Genomic DNA, 23,595 nt, shown 5'->3' on the forward strand with positions numbered 1-23,595 from the left:
CCCTTCAGAAGGGCACACTAACAACCACAGACAGTTTTTGACCTACTGACATCTCATCAGTTAGTCAACTTGAGTCCTGTGGCACAGTGAACATGTGATCCATGTCTGTACACACCTGTAGGCTAGACTGATCCTATTGGAGCAGGACGTAGACTGATTTCATAGTGGGTGAAAAACGATGGACTGGGATGCGGCCGAAGTGGCTGAGATTAATTCAAGCATTTCATCCATCACTTTTTTCTTGTTTTAGCTGCTGCGCTAAGTGCGGTGGGTATGCCCAGACATTCTCCTGTGCTCAATAGGCCAGACGATACAACCTATACCTCACTGGCAGGCCTAACTATGCCAAAACTGGTCTGGGATTGTTTGCATTCCCATCTGGAGGCAACGTGTTCTGGCTGAACTATTCCTTTCCCCCCCCCTCTTTTTTCTGTTTACAAAATGTTTGTTGGTTTTAAGATCATAAAAACATTACAGTTCTATAACTTATCCCATCCTCCCTGCCCCACTAAACATAGAGAGAGATTTGAGTCACACATAGATACAAATCCATACATGGCATTGAGTCGCTTAAACTGCGTAATTGGTACTATCATATCAAATTACAGCAGATCAGCATCACAGACGTTTCTAAAGAGTATTAATCAACTATCTCCTGCACATCTTGTCCCAGTCTCCCGTGTCCTGTTGTAGCCGGACTCTACTAAATCCCATTCCATCCTTCCTCCCTGTACCACTCCGCTATGTACCAATCTGTGACGCACCCCACATTCAGCTCTTACCTACCTCACTAATTTCCATAACCATTGCTTCCATGTGGCAGTTGTTTGGACATCCATCTTAGTGCTACACACTTCTTTGCCACAGCAAGACCTAGTTCCAATACCTTCTCCACACATTTAGTATGGTTATTATGAATGATTAGCCCTAGTAAACACATCTGCATCTGGCTGAACTAGTCCTATTGAAGCAGAACTAAGACTGATTTGCATACGACTAGTGTCTGTCTGGAGTTGCATAGTGGGTGAAAAACATCCATTTGGGGCACAAATATGGTACAACCTTTATTTGGCAGACATGAGCTCCCTGGGAACATCCATCAAATAGTACACATGCCAGCCTTCTATCACAGCAAGACTTATGACATCACGTCTGATCCTCCCCCGAGCAGAGGCATACACATGTTAATTGTGCATAAACACTTTGTACAGCCTGATATCACACCATCCTACCTTAAACCTGCTGGATACGTTGGACAATCAGATATGTTAGCAATATGTCACCATTGACATATATGGTGATACTGTATACATATTCATTTTTCCTAACATTAAATGTGATCAAAGTCATGCAGTTGTCAGAACACAAGCAAATGCTGCCAGCTGGTCACATTGCTCCTGGGCCTTCCTCCTTCGCATGATGGTGAGTTGGGAGGTGTGCCTGTTTGTAACTTACAGTCCTTTAAAAGTAACAAGTGCACCCTTCTTCCCTTGGAACCATTATCTGGTTCCAAGTTTCTTGACATACGCGTTATATAGAGCATCTGTACATGATGCTTGGATACCGACGTTTGGGTATTAGTCGTGCTCTATAAAACGTTATATTTCTTATTATTATTTTGTACATCAAACAGCAGGCTAAAAGCATCACACATCCAGCGTTCAAGTCGCAGGTACTCACTGTCTAACTGCTGCTTGTGCTCTTGCAGCTGGAAACGCAGCTCACACCAGGTCACCAGCAGTCACTCTGGTTAAGAGGGCGAAGCCGGGGCCGTGTCAATCGTTCACCTTACATGACCTTCACATGATGTCCCAGGCCTTTGGTCAGGACTAGCAGCGGGGTCCTCCCAGCCCTCATTGGCCCTTCCTGGTGGTAATCCTCACCGCAGCACACATCTGGGCGCTGCCCCGCAGGACCTCCATGAGGCCAGCTGCTGATGTGCTGTCCCAAAAGACTATTTGTACTTTTCAAGGACCCCTTACCCTGCAAGAATATATCCCCTGGACAACAAAGTTAGGGCCCTTAGCTATCTCAAACTGCAGAGGTCTCCACCGAGCAAGAGGTGGCCCTGGATTACCCTTACAAGCATTTGAAGTGCTCAGGAAAGGCAGTTGTTCTACTTCTGGTGGAATGTTAGGCTAATTTGGTGTGATTGTGACTGACACCTGTCTTAAAAGGGCTCTTATAACGCAGACAACAATAGCAAAGATATTTGTTAAACAACCATTGTAGGACCCCAGACTGGCGCTCTTACATAGCACGGAAGACATTGGGGGGAACCGGTATAAGAGACACCTCTTATTTTTAGGCCTCACCTTGGATAAGCGCGACATAGCGCAGCATTGGAAGGACGCGTCCCCATCCAGCGTAACTAACTGGAAAAAGGCACTGGACAGGTGCATGTCTGCAGAGATTGTGGTATTTCAGACGAGAGGGTGTCCTCAGAAGCATGGGAAGATTTGGTCTCGGTGGGCCGTCTATAGAGGAATAGATCTGCCTCCAATGTCGCAGTCAGCCGCTCGTGATCCTATTGAACGATTGGTGGTGAATAATTTACCTGTCTAATATATCGATGTTAAAGAGACGTGGCTGGGAATTTCCTTGGCTTATACATGCAATGTTTCCTAGGTATGTACGGTGCGCATTAGGGGAGTGGGGGATTACATGTTTTTCCTGGTCTGATGTTCTGCAGACTATTGGGGGGGGGTTTCATACGGTACCCAGAGACATTATTTTATGTACTTCCTCTGTACTTTGCTTGTCGTACTCCGCCCCTCTGGTACGCTGAAAATTTAATAAAATCTGTTGTTAAAAAAAAAAATACAACCATTGTAGGAAAATGCCTCAATATGCATGGTTAGCCCCCACTTTTTGCCTGATGTGATTTCGAACTGTAAGTGCACTCGGTCCCTGCTAACTAGGTTCCCAGTGCCACATCTTTTTCCGAAACACTCTACCATGATTGATGCCACTTCAGCTTCCCCTGTAAGTCCCTAGTAAGTGGCACCCCTGGTACCTAGGGCATGGGTACTGAACAGGGTACTCTGGGGCTGCAGCACTGCTTGTGCCTCCTCAAGGCCCCCTCACCAAAGCTATTTAATCTGCCATGGCAGGCTGCGTGTCTTGGTGCAGGAAAATCCGAAGAGTCGACATGACACAGAGCCCTGCACTGCATGATATATAGGTAAGTCACACTGCTGGAGCAGAGTTTTCTGTTGAAAATCTATTGGGTTTTTTAAGCTCCGGTTTGTCTATATGTTGAAAATTAAAAATATTAATTTGTAACGTTAATTATTTGTTTTGTGTGAACATTCTGATTAATCAACACAAACTAACAAGAGAAAACTACACGTGGGGATGCATTCATGTTGCTTAATAATAATGTGTATGTTTAATTAAATGAATGTTGCTAAGTGCTGTTTGTTTTAAAACACAAAACGCTTTTGAAATAACGTGTACTAATGCTTTACTGTGTTGCAAAGGCTAGATAATTACATACACATAAGGGTATTAGTGGGGTTAACACTGTTTAATCACTATGCTGTGGTAACGTTGTTTTTGTCTCTTTTAATTAAGATGGTCTGTTTTGGCCTATCATAAAATGGCTGCCGTTTAAAGCCTGCGCTCGAGTGATCGAATTTTGATGAGAGGGCCTTGCTGAACATGGTCGAGAGTCATCTGACCACAGTCTTCGCCTGGTTTAAAAGTTTTCCGTGAGGACAGCAGCTCTGGGCGTGAGTCCAAGTAACCTTGGAGGACAAGGGAGCCACAATGAACTTTGTGATTACAGTGCTGGTTCCGAGGAAATGGGAACGTGAAAGAAACATTTGCAAAACTCGAGTTTCCTTCTTCCGTCTTTTTATTTTTGTGATTTTTCTGAGCGGAGATTTTTCCAAATGTAGCGATGCTACATCCTTTCCTGCTCGCTCTGCTCAGCGGTTCAGCGGATATTTAGAACATTTTATGTTTCTTTAATTTGTAAGATTTGCTATAAGTATTGTTAGCCTAGAGAGGGTCTAAGGCCACTTCTTCCCAAACCTGCGTTGGTGAGGATCGATGCTGTGAGGACGGCGACTCGGGAGACTTCTACTGAGAGACCTGTCCTGACCCATTCATGACATTTAGCTAGAATAGGTAATTATGAGAATAATGATTTACTTTGATTGAATTTCTTTGAACTAATTTTAGATAAAGTACCATTATTTTAAATACAGTGTTGGTGGTTATTTCTTGTCAATTATTGAGTACTCTATTTTGATTATTGTTGTTTAGATTGTTTAGATCATGACTCAGGACAGTATCAAACTGATCCTATTGGCCTCAGTGTAGATACAGGGTGTTTAGGAGTTTTCTCTCCACAGGTTCAGTGCTGATAGAGTAATCGAGTATATGTTAGTGAAATGGGCCCAAGTGTATGATGAGTGCATGTGCGTGTATCTGTGAAATTACTCTATCCGTGGAAGTAGGGAGAATTTGTATGCCCTCATCTGCACCAACACCTACTGCAGGCTTTTAGCCCTATGGCAGGGTGCACTATATCCTATTTGTGGACCATGTCAGGATGAGCAGATATGCCCCTACAATGTACAGTCCATTCTGTGATGTCGTCAGTGAAGATGAAGCCATAAAGAGTACATGGGCTGGATACTTGTCAACACGGGGTTGCTAGCTGCATGCTGGCTTCACTGATTTGTAATAAGTATAGTAACAAACATCTTGTCTTAATAAATCCTCACTGATGCCAGGTTTGGAATCATTAATACATTCACACAGGAGACCCTTTTAGAGGGTTACCTGAAACCTAACTAAACACTAGCGGGGTCGCTGGCCAGTTTTCACCAGTCTTCTACCACCAGACATATTTCTGAGCTCATGGGGTGAGAGCCAGCAGTCTCAGAGGACAGAAACAATGCCTACTCTTTCCGGGGTTGTTAAACACCTCCTCCAGGACACAATGGCCTTCCCGGGCGAGAAGCTTCAAGGCAATGCCGCCTCTGAAATACAACCCAGAAACACCCAGATAGTGGGGAAGTCCAAGCCCCCTTTCCAGCTCCACTTTTGGTGGGAGGAAAGCTGGGAAAACTAGTTAGATGAGAGGAGGGTCCCCCCTCAGCCTGCACCACCCCTAGGGCGGGACAGGCGAGGTGAACCCCTCTCTTGAAATTGCACAATCTTGAGATGGTGAGAAAACCTCCAATCAGGGCTAGGGTAGTGCCTCTTCCCACAGGACGTGGATACTAAAGGATGTAGATAGCCCATTGGCTATTACCTGTCTCCCCTTGTAACACCCCTAAATTCAGTATTTAGGTGGCTCCCAGAGACCTGAACCTCAGATTCATCGGACCAAAGAAGACCAGGACAAAGAAGACCAGCTACACGAGAACTGAAGCCCTGCTGCAGAAGAAAAAAGCACCAAACCCTGCCAGCTGCTCCAAGGACATGACAGTCGCTGCCTGCTGTGCCGTCCTGAACCTGCAAGGATTCCAAGAACCCCGGAGCACCTACAACCTTCGAGAATTCGCTGAGAAGCTCCCTTAGAGTGAAGGTATCTCTCCCCTGCACACCGCAGGCACCAATCCCGTGAAGTCCGGTTTGTCAACTTGCTGCACCCAGACGACCTTGATGCAGCACCAAAGCAAAAGAGGTACAAGAGTTCCAGCGGGTCATATCTGCCTCTCCACAAAGTTTGGGGGCACCAGGACCTACTGGAGCTACGGCGTACTAATACCCGTGGTATTAGACCCCCAACTGTAAAAACCAAGAAGAAGAGTCCACTCCGGACTCCCAAAGCACCAGAAGAAAGCACCCATTGAGGGACGTTGAGACACACGAGATACACTTCTTGATAGGCCTAGCTGTCACAAGGTCGCCTCTCCAAGATGCCTGCTCCTGACTGCCTGGACCCTGAAGACGCACACCGCTGGGCTGACCTGTTCGCTCTTCACCCGGCTCCACCTGCCTCAGCACTAACTAACCAGCTCTGCCCCCATGGTCCCCAGGCCCTTGTGAACTCCTCCCTCTAAAGAAACCCACCAGACTTACCTCGAAGTCCACCTGTGCAATGCATTTTGAAGTGGCCTCTCTCATCTTTATGCACCAGTTTCTAAGACCCTCAGCACTTTGCTCCAGCCTGATCCGGGACTCTCCTGAAATTCTCCTGCTGGAACTTTGGCCTGGTCCCGACATCGACCTAAAATAAGAAGGTGAACTTCATGAAAGCATTTTCTCTACCTTGTGGGGTGCCACAGGGGTCCTCTTTAAGCCCCACTTTGTTTAATGAATATGTCTCTTCCCTAGCACCGCTCATTCAGTCTTTTGGGTTCAGTTTGACCTCTTATGCCGACGACACGCAAATTGTGGTTTCTCCACAAACAAACGAATGGCGTAGTACGGCAATTCGATTCAGGGACTGTATGAGCGCTGTTGGGAATTGGATGGCCAGAAATTGCCTCAAATTGAACTCTAATAAGACTGAGGTGGTTTGCTTTGGCAATGCCCCTACGTTCTGGACCCCTGAGTGGTGGCCTGACACCATGGGTTCGCTCCCCACAAATAGTAAGAAGGTAAAAAATCTTGGAGTTTGGGTGGATCACAAGCTTAGTTTTAGCGACCAAGTAAACTCAGTGTCTTCTGCCACGTCTTTTGCTTTAAGGTCCTGCAAGAAAATTCTCCCGCTCCTTCCTATAGAGTGTCATCAAACAGTAGTCACAGCACTCACTATGTCCAGGCTGGATTACTGCAACAGCTTATACCTCAACATCCAGGAAGGAATAATGAATAGATTACAACTATTGCAGAACACCGCTGCTAGGCTGATATCAGGCATCCCTAAGTATGCTTCAGTCTCCAAGGAGATACGAAGGCTTCATTGGCTACCAGTTAGAAAATGCACCCAGTTTAAGGCCTTGTGTCTGGTGTACAAGGCTATTCATGGAACAGGCTCAGCGTATTTAAAAGAGCGGCTATTATGGTATACTCCCGCCAGACCACTTCGGTCCGCGGCAGCTAAACAAGTTTGTGTACCCTTGGTAAAAAAAGCCTCTTGGGGTGGCAGAAGTTTTGTGGTGAACGCAGCCAAAGCCTGGAATAAGCTCCCACTACATCTAAGAGGGCTGACTAATCTTTCGGCTTTTCGTAAAGCCTTAAAAACGTGGTTGTTTTCAGAATAACTCTCCTCTTTGATGCTGAGCTTTTTTGGTAAATTTCACACAGCGCCAGGACACCCTCGGGAAACAGTAGCGCTCTACAAATGTTATATAAAAAAAAAATTAAAATCCAATTGCCTGATGTTATATGCATTTTTCCCTGTTTTTCCCCATTGTTTCCCATGGTACATAATTACGCACAAAAGTGACATATTTTCCGAACTTTGAAAAATCGTAACTCCGAAAGTACTTACCTTCGAACTGTGTTCTTGATCTTAAAAAAAAACATAAAAATCAACTTTATTTTTACAAGTTAGTCTCGTATTTATTATTGAGTGTGTGTCTCATTTATTGCCTCTGTGAGTACAACACATGCTTATCACCACCCTCTGATAGCCCAACTGCTCGCTCACACTACCAGAAAAAAGAGTATTTGAATTATCTGCTTGTACCTCTGTGTACCATCTGGGTATTCACTGGACTCTCTGCACAGAGTACTTCTTTTTTGAAAGACTTAATAGAGAGCCAGCTTCCAACTCAATAACCAGTAAGCCAGCAATATTGGTGGTATGAACTTACAATTTAGCAATCAATGTTGAAATTGCATTTACAGTAGGTTCAAAACATAATATTACTAATTGCAGAACATGTAGCCATCAACATATGTACATGTGTAGGTTCATAAATTATTAAGTGATGTAAGCAACTCACGTGGCCACATTGTGGCATGAAATGTACATTCATTGACAAAAGAATTAAGTAGAAAGGCTTCAGCTGAGTCCCAGATAAGCAATGTGTCAAAAGCACAACCCGCATCCTCGCAGTGAGCCCAAGTCAATGGCCAACTATCTGCTTTGTGGATTGTGTCTTCTCTTGGCGTGGGTCTTCCATATCCCGCAGACAAGGACCTCCCAGGATGTATGTGCTTGTGTGATGGTATGACCATACGACAAGTTGAGTTCATCACTGCTCGTTGAGTGTGTCAGACCCTCAAGAGTGGGCCGTGAGTGTAGCATCAGCCAGTAGCTGGTTTGTGGCAGGCACTATCTTTAACATGGTGTGCTGGGAGTGTGTTTCTTATAAGTGTTACTTGTATGTGTGTGGTATTACTGTGCTCTTCTACACGTTCTGGACCTATTTGGCTCAGTGGTGAGCACTCACTGTGCTAAATCTCTGCATATACTGCACCTTTGACCTATATATTTAAGTTTGATGTGGTTCGGCTGCTGACTCTTGGAGGGTGGGTGTTGCGGGGCTATGCTCACCTTCCACATTTTTGTTTACTTTCCATTTCAATGATAGCAGTAAACACAGGGCTCATATTCTCCAAAGGTTTTACAACGCAAGGGTGGCCTGGACAAGATGCAAATAATCATTTGTATTTTTTCTTTGTATATAATTTCCCTTGATGTTGATACAATGGCTGTGGAACACAGGAAGTCTGTTGTCTTACACTGTAAGAGTTCTGAAGGCCAAGACGTTTTTGCCGCAGGAGGTTCCATCTGGGGACGGGGTGTCCAGCATTATTCAGGTGAAGGATGGCTGATGCATGTCAGACCTTGCATCAACATGGTTCTAGAGCAGCATGGGTTCTATAATCCTGCACATGGTGAATCTGAAACTTCAGATGCGCTTAAACTGTGCTACAGTGTTTGATCACAATTGATCAGGGTCGGCTCCTCAGTAATGGAGGAGGAGCGTCGCCCCACAGCCCGTGCCACCAGACATTAAAAAAATGATAATAACGCAATGTTATTTTCATTTTATTTATGCTGTCTGAGCTCAATAGAAAAGTATAGGGCTGGGCAGGACTGGGCATGTCAAGCAGGAGTAAAGTGCACTCATAAGTGTGCATGTGTGTTTGGCTGGCCATCTGAGGTCAGCCAAACTCACATGTCACTTGTGTTTCTCCAACCTGGCTGTGTTGCACTGTCGGGCTGGCGGAACAGCACAGACTCCAATGCACCGTCTGAGCAACAAACAAGGCCACTCAGACCAATCCTGGAGCAGCTCTCTTGTGAGAACAGTGCCTGGACAAGGTGCTGAGCATGTGCCCGAGGGTCCATCCCCTTCCAGCCGTCAGCCGGCGAGAGGAACAGCGATGCAGGTGTCAGCTGGAGCAGAGCGGGGCAGCAGGTAAGTCTTTAAAAAAAATAATCTTATATTTTATTCCCCCCCCCCCCCACCCGCCTCCCTCTCCACCCGCGGCCGCCCTACCACTTTAGGTAGGCGGCAGCCGCCACTATATGTTGAGGGATCCTTGGACGCTTTACATCAAGAGCCAAAAGATTACACAAAGGCCGTGGGTGATGGGGGAGATGAATAAGAAGAGTTAATCGTGACAGCAGAGGCTATTCAACATTCACTTGCATGGGTCAAGAACATTAACAAACATAACAAGCACTGGCAAAGCCAATCTGTCTTGATTTGGAATGCCAGACAGGATATGGAATAAGTTCCACTCTGTAACCTTTCAAAGTTTCACTGTCTTTGCAAGCTTATTCCTTCGAAGTAAACACTCTGATCATGAATACTACATCATTAATTCGGCAAGGAGCCCTTTAATTAAGCGGTACCATTACAAATTCATATTTGAATTTTTATTTGGAAACACACTCAACATTCAAGCAAAAATAACATGTTGGTGGAAATTCACTTTCAAAGTCAAATCTCAGCAAAGATATCACCTCTTAACTTTTCCACTCGTTCTTTTCTTGTCCATGGCTGCCTCTCTCCGTGATTAGACCAGGAGCGCCCCTTGTTGCCATAGTTACTTACCAGACATGTCCTTTAACCACTTAAGGGATCAAAGCTCGACGATAACAAACATAAGGAAACAGACTGCCTTTGCAACAGGTAATATCCAACCAGTAATTAGAAAACCTCCTCTGCCCTAGAGCTACCGGGTGCCACTGCTTGCAGCGTGAGGGGCGGGCGGAGGGCTGAGTACCAGGACTGCAAGGGAGCAGTTGCGGCGGGTATGACTTGCGGGTGGGGGGCATGCAGGGTGGGGGTTGCATGGGAGGGGAACTCGAGCAGGACTGGACACCCGCCCACCCCCAACCAAACCCTGCCTTCTGTTTTCTCGCAGTGGGAGAAGCAGAAACATAAAATGGTATTTAAAATACCATTTTATGTTTCTGCTTCTCGCACTGGGAGAAAGCAGTGGGGCAACGCTCCTCTGCCCACATGGAGGGGCCGCCCCTGCGATTACACCATATCACACTCACAAGGCTGTGGGAGACTGGCACAGATTCAGGGCCTGCACCAGGAGACAGACTGTAAACCACACTCACCAAAACCAAAACACATTTTTAAATTAACTTTGTAAGTGTTCGCATTCATACATGTATGGTGTGAATACACACATTCACACTCTTCTGGGACCTCATTCAAAGCGTACGCCATACGTAAGCACTCGTTAAGATTGTTATTTTCCCTATACATCATTTTAGTTAATTCTTGAACACACATCCCTTTCAAGTATCAGAGAGTTCAAATTTGGCTGGATTGGGGCTCCTCGGCTCCATTTAGCCCTATGAGAATTGCACGGGTTTGCATATCTGAAGCCCAGCAGTCTTATCCCCTAACAAAAGAATTACCAAATGCCTAGCCTGAAATCTCTGCACAAACCCAAGCAACAACACTGAACAAGCATTGCCAATAAATCTGGAACACGAATAAATGTGCCTTTTGTATGACTGATGGGCTTAGACACTCAATAAGTCATCCCACATTCTCTTTGTCACTCATCTTTCCACTCATTAATCCATAAACTGAACCATTCTTGCATTTATTCTCTGACACAACCGTAATAAAACTTACACAAACTCAACAACATGTGCAAGACAAATTAAAAGAATAGAAGTAGAAAAAAGGAAACCTGCTTCCATCGAACCACGGCGGGCAAATGCTTGCAATGCCAAGACTAAACACAGCAATAGGTGTCCGCCTTGCAAAGCTATTGTAAATAGTCTATTGTCGTTTTAAAGTTCAAGCCTTGCCACCACAAATAGAATCAACATGTTGGATATCTTGGAATGATAAAACTATAGTACATAATGGACAACAGCATTCCATTATGGTCTCCTGGTTTAGAGGAAGTGGCCATTCCGGATGCAAATGAAAGAAACGCCAAGCGAGTGACTGTATCCTCTTAACAAACATTACAATAAAAAGAGGAGAAGCAAAGAAATGAAAGGAAAACAACAAAAACAGAAAATTCAAAACTACAGGTCTGGCCAACAACCCCTGGCACTGAAGTGCAATCCTTTTCAGGTGGATGTACACACGTGATCAGAAAGTGCCACCATTCACGAGGGAAAGATATCCAATCCGGATCTCTGTCATAGATGGAAACAGAGTTAAATGACACTCAGACAGGCCAATGGCAGAACATAGTGGACTCATATGCCCCCTATGTATCTATATAGGTAGATATTTATATATGGATGTGTATATTATTTAATGTTTTTTTTTATTTTTAAGATCCTGGCAGAGAGCTAAGACAAGATTCTCGCAAGAATTATTACAGTGCAAATCTCCTCCCCCTAGGGTTGGTCAGCGGCAGTAAGCAACACCAAAATCATTCCCTGCAAAGTTAATCTGTGAGATTCCATGTAATAAAATATCTATCCATAGGCTTTAATACACAGAAATAACAATCCACGTTTAAATGCAGATTGATTTTAACATGTGCTTTTCACAATCAATGTGTCTGGCCTAATGAATCTATCGTAGCTTATCATAATAAATAGATCAGACCTGTGGCCACAGAAATATTTGTGCCTAATGATCTAATCAGGCCTGTAGCTGTTAACAATGGTTTATCACCATAATCAAACGCGGCCTCATATATGTGTAAGTTTTCCCACAAGACAACTATTGGGTAAACAGTCATAAAAATGCATACTATGCAAAATTGCAATTGGCAGAGCAAAATACCGTCCCTCCTAAGAGGGCCTAATATGGATTCTAACCACACAAATCTTCTGTACCTATGGTTTGTAACAGTAGTATAACCAGCACCAAACCCCTGCCTACTCTGGTAATCTGTGAGATTCCATTTAACAAAATATCTATCTGATCTATTTGTAGGATGTAATACAAAGTAATAACAATCTACCCCTAAATGCTTATTGACTTTAACATCATGCATTTCACAATCAATATATCAGGCCTGCTGCCTTTGTCATAACTTTTCATTATAAACAATCAGACCTTTAATCTTTCTCGTTGGCTTGTCACCATAACCAACTCAGCCCTCCAGCGCTGGTTCAAAAGCCTTCCCGCAAGGCAACCATCAGGTAGACCGTAAACAAATTACAAAAGTGCACAAAATACAGCTGTCAAAACAATATAAAAATCCCTACTAATAGAGCCTAATAAGGATTATAATGGTGCAAATCGTCCTTTCACCTGGTGTGTTCAGGTGGTTTACTAACACCAAAACCCTTCTCTAATACAGTAATCTGCGAGAGTCTGTGTAACAAAGGCTTTTCATGATAAGTAACTAAGGCTGACTTGTTTTGTCTTTATAAATACATCACACCTAAGGAATCTGAAATAACATTCCCAGTGAACCAATAAGGCCTTTCGACTTTAGCAGTGGCTTGACACTACCTACAACTCAGGCCTTCTGAAGTACACGTAAACCTGAAACCATCAGACATGCATTGATAAAATTGCAAATATATATTCAATTCCAGCTGGCAAAACAACATGCAATCCCTCTTACTAGGGCCTAACGAGAATCATCGCAGTGGACTTCTATTTCCAGGCTTTGTCAGACCGGGTAGCCAATACTAAAACCCTTACCTAACCTGTGAGATTATATGTAACCATATACCATTTTACGGCCTGTAACAGAACGTGATAACAACCTCTGCTAGAATCCTTTTGGCTTTACCATATGCTCATCACAATAACTAAGTAAGGACTATTGCCTTTGTAAGAATGTTTCATATGAAACAGGCAAGACCGATGGCATCGTTCACAATATTTCTCTGCACACCAGTCGAGCATTTAGCTGTCATAAATGGCTTGTCAGCATAACAACTCACGCCGACTGTACTCAGCGTAAACTTTTCCACAAGGCAATTAATAGGCATACAGTTATAAAATTGCAAATGTATTCAAAATGATGGTGCCAAAACAAAATACTATCTCTCCTAGCATGGCTTAACAAGGATTCACAGAGTAAAAACCGTTTATCAGAGGAGCTAACCAACACCAAAACCTTTGCCTACTAAGTTAACCTATCAGATTTCACATAGCAACAAAAAAAGACCTCTCTATAGGCTTAAATTCAGAGTAACAATACACCCATAAATGCCTATTGACTTTAACATATGTGTTTCATAACATTTCATTATAAACAGATTGGATCTATAGCCATGATCATTGCCAACTGAGTCCTACTCTATTGACTATAAGCTTTGCCACAAGCCAAAAAGTGCAATGCAAGCAGTCTTTTTATTGGAAGCACATAGATTTGGCCCAATAAAATCCTTTACTTAGAGAAAACAACATGTGGGAGGAGCATTATCCCCTCTCTAAGTAGGACTCTGAAAGCTCTCTTTTTGTTGATCACATAAGGTCACGCGACAGTTGCACTGTCAAGTCAGACCCAAAAACCTATGTAGATCAGTCTTGCCCTAGCCTTTCAATCCTGTACCCGGAAACCTAAAGTTAATGACTGCCCTCCTCTGATCTGTGCTGCTGCAAGAGAAAAAGCACAGTAAATTATCTGGTTATCTAAGACCCTTTAATAACATTATAATGTCATGCATGTGCCCCTGAAAGTTCAAGCTCAGGCAGCTGGATAAATAAACAAACTGATCACACCTGCATGGAAGGCAAGCACTTTTTTTTGTGCTAGCATACAACTTCTGCAGAATCATACAACTTCTGCAGAATCAAAACATGTACACCTGGCTGCCAACATGTGGGCGGAACCAAAGCCCCTCTCCTGGTAGTGCTTAAAGCCACTCTTAAGATTGATAACATAATGTCTGGCGACAGCTGCGCTCTCAAGCCAGACCTAAAAGTCCATTTCATTCCCTGCTAATTTCCCAGAGGCAGCCTTGCAAACTGGCAGCTCAGACCTCAAAGCGTGAAGTGGTTCCTATGAAATTAAGGTCTTAAATAAAATGAAAAGAGGAATTTTAAGACTCCCTTGTAAAATTAAGGGTATGATGTAGAGTTTGGCAACAGGGTACTCGGTCACAAACATGACGGATTTCCTGTCTGCCTCATTACAGGTGCCGTCGGATATAATGCACTAGTAATGAGGCGGATGGATATCCGTCCCACTGTGGCAGAGTAACCTGTGGCCAAACTCTACATCAGGCCCTTAATGTTGATGGCATTTAAAATATGTACCTGCATTTTCCATACTAGAAACAAACACTAAAGCACCATAGAAATAGAGGGAGCTAGCAGAGAACACATGGGCACTCATTTTATCTACTTGGGAAGGATGAAACGCGATGCCAGCCATATTTACAACACAAACCTGTGACTTGAAAGACACAAAATGATGTCTGCACATTAACCTCCTGCAGGGGCGGCTCCTGCATTAGGGCGGAGGAGCGCCGCCCCACTGGAAACATAAAATGGTATTAAAATACCATTTTATGTTTCTGCTTCTCGCGCTGCGAGAAAGCAGAAGGGTATGCCTAGTTGGGGACGGGCGGGTCGGGGAGGAGTGGCTTGCCCAATGTTGTGGGCTCTGACTGTTTGGTCGGCCCTCTGGCGCCGACCAAACCAGTCATGCACACTCTGCATTTTCTCTATGTAGGCTGCATGCAGCCTACTTAAAGAAAATGGCCTCCCCATATACGCCCAGCTGGGCGCTGTCCCCACCAATCACAACGCTGCCATTGCAGCATTGTGATTGGCTTAGGGGAGGGGAGGGAGGCTGCCGGCTTCCTGTTCCTGCGGGAGGCAGGAGAGCAGGAAAGCAGCAGGAAACCGGACCCGGTCAGGAGTGGTGGTGGCACGGGAATGGTAAGGTACGGGTAAAGGCAGCAAACGTCCATGTACCTACCTTCAACCACAGAGCAGACTTCAGCCAGAGCTGGGGTGGCATCACCAGCGGGGAAGAATCAGGAGGCAAGCTGCCCGTCAGCAGTGCACATATGCTAGTCCGTCTAAAAACACAGTAGACAAATTAAAACAAGCACCGACAAAGCCAATAGGTTAATAGGCCTCCCCTTTGGGACCCATTGGCTTTGCCAATGGTTTTTAGCAATGCTGCACAAGGGACCTGGTACGGTGCAGCATGGTTAAAGAGGATGCTTTGCAGCATGTTTAAGGAATTTTTCTTTAAACGGTGACGTGGCCTCCTGTGTCATTAAGTGGGGATGCACCTACTAAATTACACCCGTCCTTTTTTTCCTCTCTAGTGACCAATCTGAGGGAAAGCATTTTTTTTTACACAGTGGGTAGAGGTAGCTAAATGGTGGAGGACGTGAGCAACATGGGGGTGGCTGAGGGAAGCAACACAGAAGACACAGGTGCGGGAAACTTCATGGGGGCACGGAAGCAACATGAGGGAGCAGGAGGGGGAGGAGAAGCATCAGGCGAGAGAGCAACATGGAGCAGGCGCGTGCAGGCAACAGGTGAAGTACGCAGTGGTGTCACTAGGGGGGTGCGGGGGGTGCGGACCGCACCGGGTGACACCCTCACGGGGGGTGACACCAAAGGGCCGGTGCGGTCGGTGTGTCACTGTCTGTGTGGTCACTGGTGCACTGCAACCGTCCGTGCACAATGTTATTGAAACCAGCAGTCCAGGGCTACAGATTAGAAACAGAAACACAACGACGACGCGCGCAACCTAACCTTGTTCTATTCACAGGAGGTGCCTGTGCGCAGCGCGCACTGTCTCCTCCTCCGCCGCGTCTGCGCGCCTCGGCAGTGACGTCACGTCGTCACTAGAGGGGTGCAGTCGGCGATGTTTTTTACGGGTGGAATCCGAATCCCGCATGCGCATTGGCCCCCCTCCGCCAAGTGCGCGTGACTTGGCATCACGAGGGACGAGGAGGTGAGAAAGTCTCAGGTCGCCGTCGCCACACTGCCACTATAATTTAATTTTATTCCAAGCAAGGCCGACCGAGGTAGTCCCCCCCGCCTACCTACAACTCAGCAGGTGAGTGGCCTTGGCCTACTATTGCCTATTCAGTGCAGGCCAGGGCGGTGGGCGATTCCATTATCAACGGTAAGGTAAGGTTTCAGCTGACAGTGAGTCTGTGCACTGAATGAATTGACTCGTGTTGCGCACGAGGCTCCTTAAAATACGTTTCCATTGTACTGTTGTGCATCAGCGCCCAGTTTACGATAGTGTTCTGCATTTCTGCATTCTGTCGTGTGCTCGTGTACTTCAGGGGTCGCAGGAGCATACTTGAAACAGGAAAGAGAGAGATACTGAAAAACTGGTGGACTAGTATATTTTCCCGAATTAACTGGAAATCGAGGCAATTTTAGACGAGAGGCTGCTAGAATTAATAAAGACATTTTAACTTTAGAAATCGGGAGTCTCTCGCCTGAATCCGGTCTGATGGCATGTATGCGGGTACACTTCGGGCTATGTCTTTTATTATTCTTTTTATTCCTGCTGCTCACAGGTGAGGTCCTGGCTGCTGATAGATTGTCACTTTCCCTGTCTCTTCAACAAAGTTTATGGCTCCAGGCTTGTAGAGTGTCTGAGTGTCATGCAGGTGCCAAAAGATGAATTCATGACCATTGTGGGACTACTCATTTCCTCCTCTCTCTACTCCTTACTTCCCGTCACTTTTGAAATTCCTTGCATTTCTCCATGCCATCCTTCATTCCTTTCTCTCTACCTTTGATTTTCTGATTCCTTTTCTTCCTCCCTTCTTCTTTAGGACACATTTTCCACCCCCTCTTCCTCCTTCTCTCTGTCCTTTCCTAATCTCTCTCCCCCTTCTCCCTGCCATCTTTACTCCATTCTTTCATCACCTCTGCTCTATATTTTCCCTACTCTCGCCCTTTCCTCTGACTTTTCACTGTATCACCCTTCTCCTCCATATGTTTATATCTTTACACACTCCCTCTTCCTTGCTGTGTATTGATGTCTTTCTTTTACTGGTGTCTTTCCCCTCTCTGCCCCTCTCTCTCACTTCCTAATATACTTCCTCCTCCCCACTCGCTTTTTTCACTTCATTCCCCATTCTGCCATCATTTCACCCCCTGCATGCTCTATCGGCTGTCCTTCTCCCTTCCCTCTCCATTCTCTGATATTTAGTGTCACACTTCTCTAGACAATCGATGTATGCCTGTGTCTCATCTTTAAATACATTACATTCATTAATTTACGATACTGCACTGGAACAAACCAACCCTCCTCGAAATGATTTCCTATACACATTTATTACATGTACCTATATATCTTATATTGTATTTGCTTGTGAGGAACATGCAACCATGACTGCAGACACGTTACTGCAGCGCGCTAGGATGGAAGATGGTTCAAATGGTCTGTTAAAAAGGTAGCTCACTGTGCAAGAGGGGCAAAATATGACTATCATTTTCAGAAATGTATTAATGTAGGGTAATATTCTATTAGAAGATGATTCTCTCGTCTTCTGAATGATTTATTGTAATAATAGTGACTACGAAGAAAGTAAATGCCAGAATTTAAACTGCCTTTAGCGGGCTTGAATATTAGGTGCTGGTTATTGATATTAAATCACAGTCATCACCACCAATATTACCGCTATCACAGTCATCACCACTACTGCTACCACTGTCTCTCAAACATCATTGTCAACACCATCACAACTTCTGCACCACCGCTGTATCCACTGCTATACTCACCCCCATTTCAATCCTCTCCACTATTACCAGCATCACCGGTACCACCATGAAAACCACCACTATCTCCACCACTTGCCAACAGCACTAATCACCATGACTACAATCACCAGCACAGCTACCACTATCACTTCCACTACTGTCGCAACTGCACTCAGTACCTTAACAACCATCTCCACCACCAAAAGCACCACTATCTTCACCACTCGCCAACAACACTAACCACCATAAATACTCCAATCACCACCACAACCACCGCCATCATTTTCACTACTGCACCACCACTGTCTCCACTGCTATCCTCACCATGATAATAATCTCCACCATAACAGCCTCACCCCTTCCACCACTAAAATCACTATTAGCTTCACCACTCTCCAAAAGCACTAATCACCATGACAACTATAATCACCACCACAACTACCACCATAACGTCCGCTACTGCAAAACCATCACCACCAAGATGTTCTTTTGTGACTGTGTTTGACGATGTTGCATGGGTGTTTGTAGAGAAAGGGTAATGCAGCCTAGCGAGAGAGATATTATGTGTATGTTGTAAATGATAGAGTAAAGGCCAGACCTTTGCCAATGCTTGAACTGTATAGCGCACATATAGAACTGCTTCTAAGCGCTTTCAGAAAATAAAGGAATGCTCAGCGAGATAGTATTGATCAAGCTGAAAACCCATAGTTGGACTTTAAGAACTTTCATTGAAGTACAGGTCTGCGCGTTCGACTGGAGTGAATACTGGAACTTTGAAACATTAAAACAAAAACGCTGAAAATGATGTTTAAGCAGCAAGAAAGCGAAAACGTTGCAAACTTTACAAGAAGTAGCCGAGACATTAGGCAGAGTTGCGCAAAATAATGGACAATGACAAGCTTGGGCTGGATTGACATGAATGAGATATTAAAAACAGACCCCTGGGCGTTTATGGGCAGAAAAGCCACAGCAGACCATTTTGTATGGTCCCGTTATTTGCCAACTGTGTCCACTGGTGGACTCGGAGCGGAGGAGGTCCATGCGGTAAGTCGTGAGGGGGTGACACCATGAGTTACCCGCACCGGGTGAGACCAACCCTAGTGACGCCACTGGAAGTACGCGGGTGGGGATAGGAAGCAAAAGGTGAGAGAGAAGCAAGATGCAGGTGAGGAAACCAACACAGAGGGTGGGGGAAGGGAGGAGAAGCAGCAAGTATGACAGCAACGTAGAGCAGGTGCAGGAGAAGCATTGGTCAGAAAGCAACCGCGGGAATTAGACGGCGACAAGCGCAACATGGAGGGGGCAGGGAGAAGCACAAAGATGATAGAAACTACCGCGGAGAGTAGGGGAGGGGGGAGAGAATTTCACAAGGAAAAGGCTGGAAAAAACATGCACTCTCACAGAGGGCTTAAGTGCAAAGAAAAAAGTAATGCTTGAAAACCAAGCAGTAGCATGGAAGCCAGCCAATCAAAGAGATCGTAAAGAAGAATGATTCATGGGAGGGACAAACACAAGGTTGACAAGCAGGGACATGAATAAGAAGCAAGGAAAATTAGAATGACAGGAAAGTCAACCTATCTTAAGCAAGTACACATGCTGTCTAGTAGGGTCGACCTAAAAATAAGAAAATTAGCTTGTCCGTGGTGAGCGATCACCAAATAACCAAAGGAGAAGGGGAAAATGGGAAGAAAGAGCAGGGGTGGGGAGGCCGAAGCAGGGGAAAATGAAGAAAGTGACAGCCTTGGGGAAACAAAAAAAATAATTAGCACTGTCAGTGTGCATGTATGTATGTGTGTATTGGTGACATAATGTCTCAGAGAACAGCTGAAGCTGTCTCTAGGCAAGATCTAACAAGCATTTGTAATGCAATAGGTCTCGCATTTATGAGAGTTTGAACTATTGGCATTCTAAATGAAAATGCCTTTTATTTATGTGTTGTTTGTAAAACAGATAAATAGAAGGCATTTTCATTTACAATGCCAATAGCTTAAACTCTTGCAAATGCGAGACCTATTGCATTGCAAATGCGCTAGGCACCCGTGTTATAGAGAAAAAAAAGTATTAGGGGAGAGGGTGAACTCTCTGCAACAGCAGTCAGGACAAAGCTATTTGAGAAAATAGTGTTCGGAGGCTGTAATTAAGGCCTACCTAGAAACAACACACGTAACAGGGAGTGTACTCATGGGAGGTTAAAAAAATGGTATAAGGCGGTACTAAGGAGGGACTACTAAGCCTATTGACCAATAAAAAGCCACAGTTTACAGTGGACAATGACACAAGCCAAAGAAAAATGTGGGTGGAGAGTGGGCGGAGCTTCAAGTCGCTACCTCAATACAGCATGCCTCGCAGCACATGCGCTGCCCAGGCTCGACCAAAAATCAAGGGGAAGTTGGAGTGTGTAAGCAGTGTAGTTAGTAAGCCTGGTAAGTATCAGAGTGGGAAAGAGAGGAAGAGCAATAACGTGTTAATATTTTACAGGCGCTGGAGTGGTTGCCATCTTGCTACTTTTAAATAATGTCCTGCCACTTAGAAGGAGTGTGGGATATGTGTAGGTAGAGGACAACTTGTGTAGACGTGTAGGGGCAATAATAAAGTGTAAAAAGCAGGATTGCGTGAGTGAAGGAGGGAGTGATAAAGGAAATACATAGCTGTCTGTGAAAGTACATCTATGGTTTTGGTGGTGCTGGAGTATTGGAGGCTTGCCAATGTGTATCATTAAATTATCCGGGTGTTAGCTGGAAGTCATGGTGAGTTATAGCTCATCATTTACTATCTTTACTAAATACATGTTTGACAAGGTGTTGACAAGGTGAAGGGCTTGGAAGATGGGGATGTACAAAGGTTGCTTTTTAGGGGCACAATCTTTATTTTATAAAATGTTCTATATTGACAGAATATGTTTTGGGTTATAGAAATCAATGGCAGTCCAAGATCACCTCTAACCCCTGTGTGAAGGAGCAATATTAGTAGTTACTGAACAGAGTTTGGATCCCAAGTGAGTTGTAATTTCTCTGAAGTCTTTTGTGAAGGGTTGGGAAAATCAAAGAGCTATGTACAAAAAGATTCTTTGTAAGGAGCTTGATTGCTAAAAATTAAGGGGGTGCCTTCATTGTGAAGAAGGATCTTCAGTCTATGGTAAAGATAAGGTTTCAGAAGAAATAATTGAAGAAGTGGAATCTTCTGAATGGGCCCTCTTACAATTATAGCCAGGAAGGAGAGTACAAACCGATGTCTCTGTTTGGCTGTGAATATCAGCATTGTTGTTCCGTATAATCGCCCTTTGACCCTTCACCCGGGATCAATGAGGTGGCCAGTATGCTCGAATGGGCGACTGTGTTTCAACCTTAAATTTAGAATCTGATGATCACCACAGACATGTCCTCTTGGTCATTAATGCCTTTATCACATCTCATGTTTTTTTCCACTTCAAAAGGATGCTATTCGGCCTCACTACATCCTTTCAGAGGGCAATGTAAGATATATTTAGGCACAAGGATTTTAGAGCAAAATGTATTCAAGATACCTTTTACTGTATAGTCTAGCAAGATTGTTTTTAAGAAAGTGTATATCAGATTGTGAAAAAACATACGTTTTCTGTGTACTTTTCCTACGCAACGAAGGCAAACTTCGACACAGATTTACAGACAAATGAATTGTAACATCTCTTTTATGAAGGCTGTGTAAGATGCTCTAGTCCCAAACTCAAAGGACAATTAGATATAATTCACAAGTCTGCACGAGCACTATTGAAATCGTGTAGCTTTCTTTGCTGAGGCAATGGAACTGCTGCAGACATTCTGCACAAATGCATATAATTCTAGTGAAGTAATGAGCAACAAGTAGTGGCCTTTGAAAATATAAAAAGAGCCAACATTTCTGCTCCCACATTGGAGCTGTTTTGTGTGTGTAGAACGTGTGTGATCACCACGGATGCAAGCGCATACGGCTCAGTAAGGACCCGTGCGGACCACATTCGAAGGACATTGCTGGTGACCACATTTATTTACAATAATTTGCAGTTTACATTCAGCAAAATTTGGCAGTCTCAACTCGAGACAATCAGTGTCCTTGTTTTCATTCTAGAGTCATAGTGCATCCCAAAGTCGAAATCAAAAGTGTCCAATCGTCTTGCCGGTTTTAGCCGGTTCTCACTGCGTCCAATTTCAATATCCACCTTAGTTCCTCTTCATCCAGCTGATGCTCCATCTTGCCCTCCTTCGGGAGGGTCTTGAGGACACTGATGAATTCCTCAGAATGTCCGCGTGCAATGGAATTTTCCATCGGGGGCAGCAGTGACCCTGCAGTGCATCCAACTGCAAAGTTGACATATACGAATCCTCATCTTTTGTGTCGTCTGTCCTATGTATGGTAGTATACCGCACAAGAAGGTTATACCATACACAACATTACAAGTATTGCAGTTGGAGAAGTATTTCAATGGCGCGCTAGTGGCTCCATATCTAAAGGTTTTGGATTCAAGGCAGAAGGGGCTCACTGACCACATTTGAAGTGACCAATTAAAGATGGAATCCGCTAATATTCAATCTGTGCAGCCGGGGCTTTGATGCAATGGCCGCCCTGACCAAATTACCTTAAAGATTCTTGCCTCTCTTATAAAAAAAACAGTGGTGGATCTATGGTAAGAGCACCTGCTGCCAACACTTTACAATGTTTCTTAATGCAGCTCACAACAAAATTGGATAGCGCCAACACTTTCCAATGTTTCTTAATGCAGCTCACAACAAAATGTGTATATAGGCGAAAAAGTGGTAACACACTAATATTTTCAGAGCCTGGTCTCTGTTTTGTGGTGTTAGCATGATGCCAGTACCAGGCACTTTTCAAGGAGTGTTTCACCAAGATTCTTAGCTACTCATGGGATACCAATGTATCTGACAAGATTTCAGGTTCCTTGAAGAAGTACTTACTCTGGTAGCAATTTCGATGATTTTTTAAAGATTGACTGTAAGGGAGTGAATCCCATAACGATCATGGGTGGAAAGTAGAGTATCCTAACAGGGTTTTTTGTTCAGTGGGCTTGTGGTTCAAAGTCATATATAGTCTATTGTTGGCCACTTTAACCAGACATCTGAGAAAGGGATTTCTTTCCTGTCACTGGTCATGGTGAAGGTCAAGTCGTTACACTTTTGATCGAGGCATTGTTGGAACAAGGTGAGTGTATCTCGAGATCCTTGCAAAATCAAAAAGATACAATCTATACATCTCTTCTGTATTAAAACGTGTTTTCTGAACGGGTTAGATGGTGGCAAAATAACAAGGGGTCTCAAGGTTGTCCATAAACATGATGGCAAAATCTGGGGTGAAAATTGCCTCTATGGAAGTGCCCTTGATTTGCACAAAGAAATCGTGGTCAAATTTGAAGACATTTTTAATCAACGTCAGATTCAGTAAATCAGTCATGAAAGAGGTCTGCACCTGATGTGGTCTTGGTCTGGTATTAGGGAAGTTACATGTGACAGTTATCCTGTCAGACTGAGGTATATTTTTAAAAAGAGATGCAATGTCCACAATGTTTGGAGAGTCAAAGGTTTAATGAAAAAAATCAACATATTTACCAATTGGTTGCAATATTAAGTCGCATCCGGAGACAATCGGTTAACCCCGAGGAGGA

The sequence above is a fragment of the Triturus cristatus genome, chromosome 7 (genome assembly GCF_964204655.1).
Source record: "Triturus cristatus chromosome 7, aTriCri1.1, whole genome shotgun sequence".
Taxonomy (NCBI): domain Eukaryota; kingdom Metazoa; phylum Chordata; class Amphibia; order Caudata; family Salamandridae; genus Triturus; species Triturus cristatus.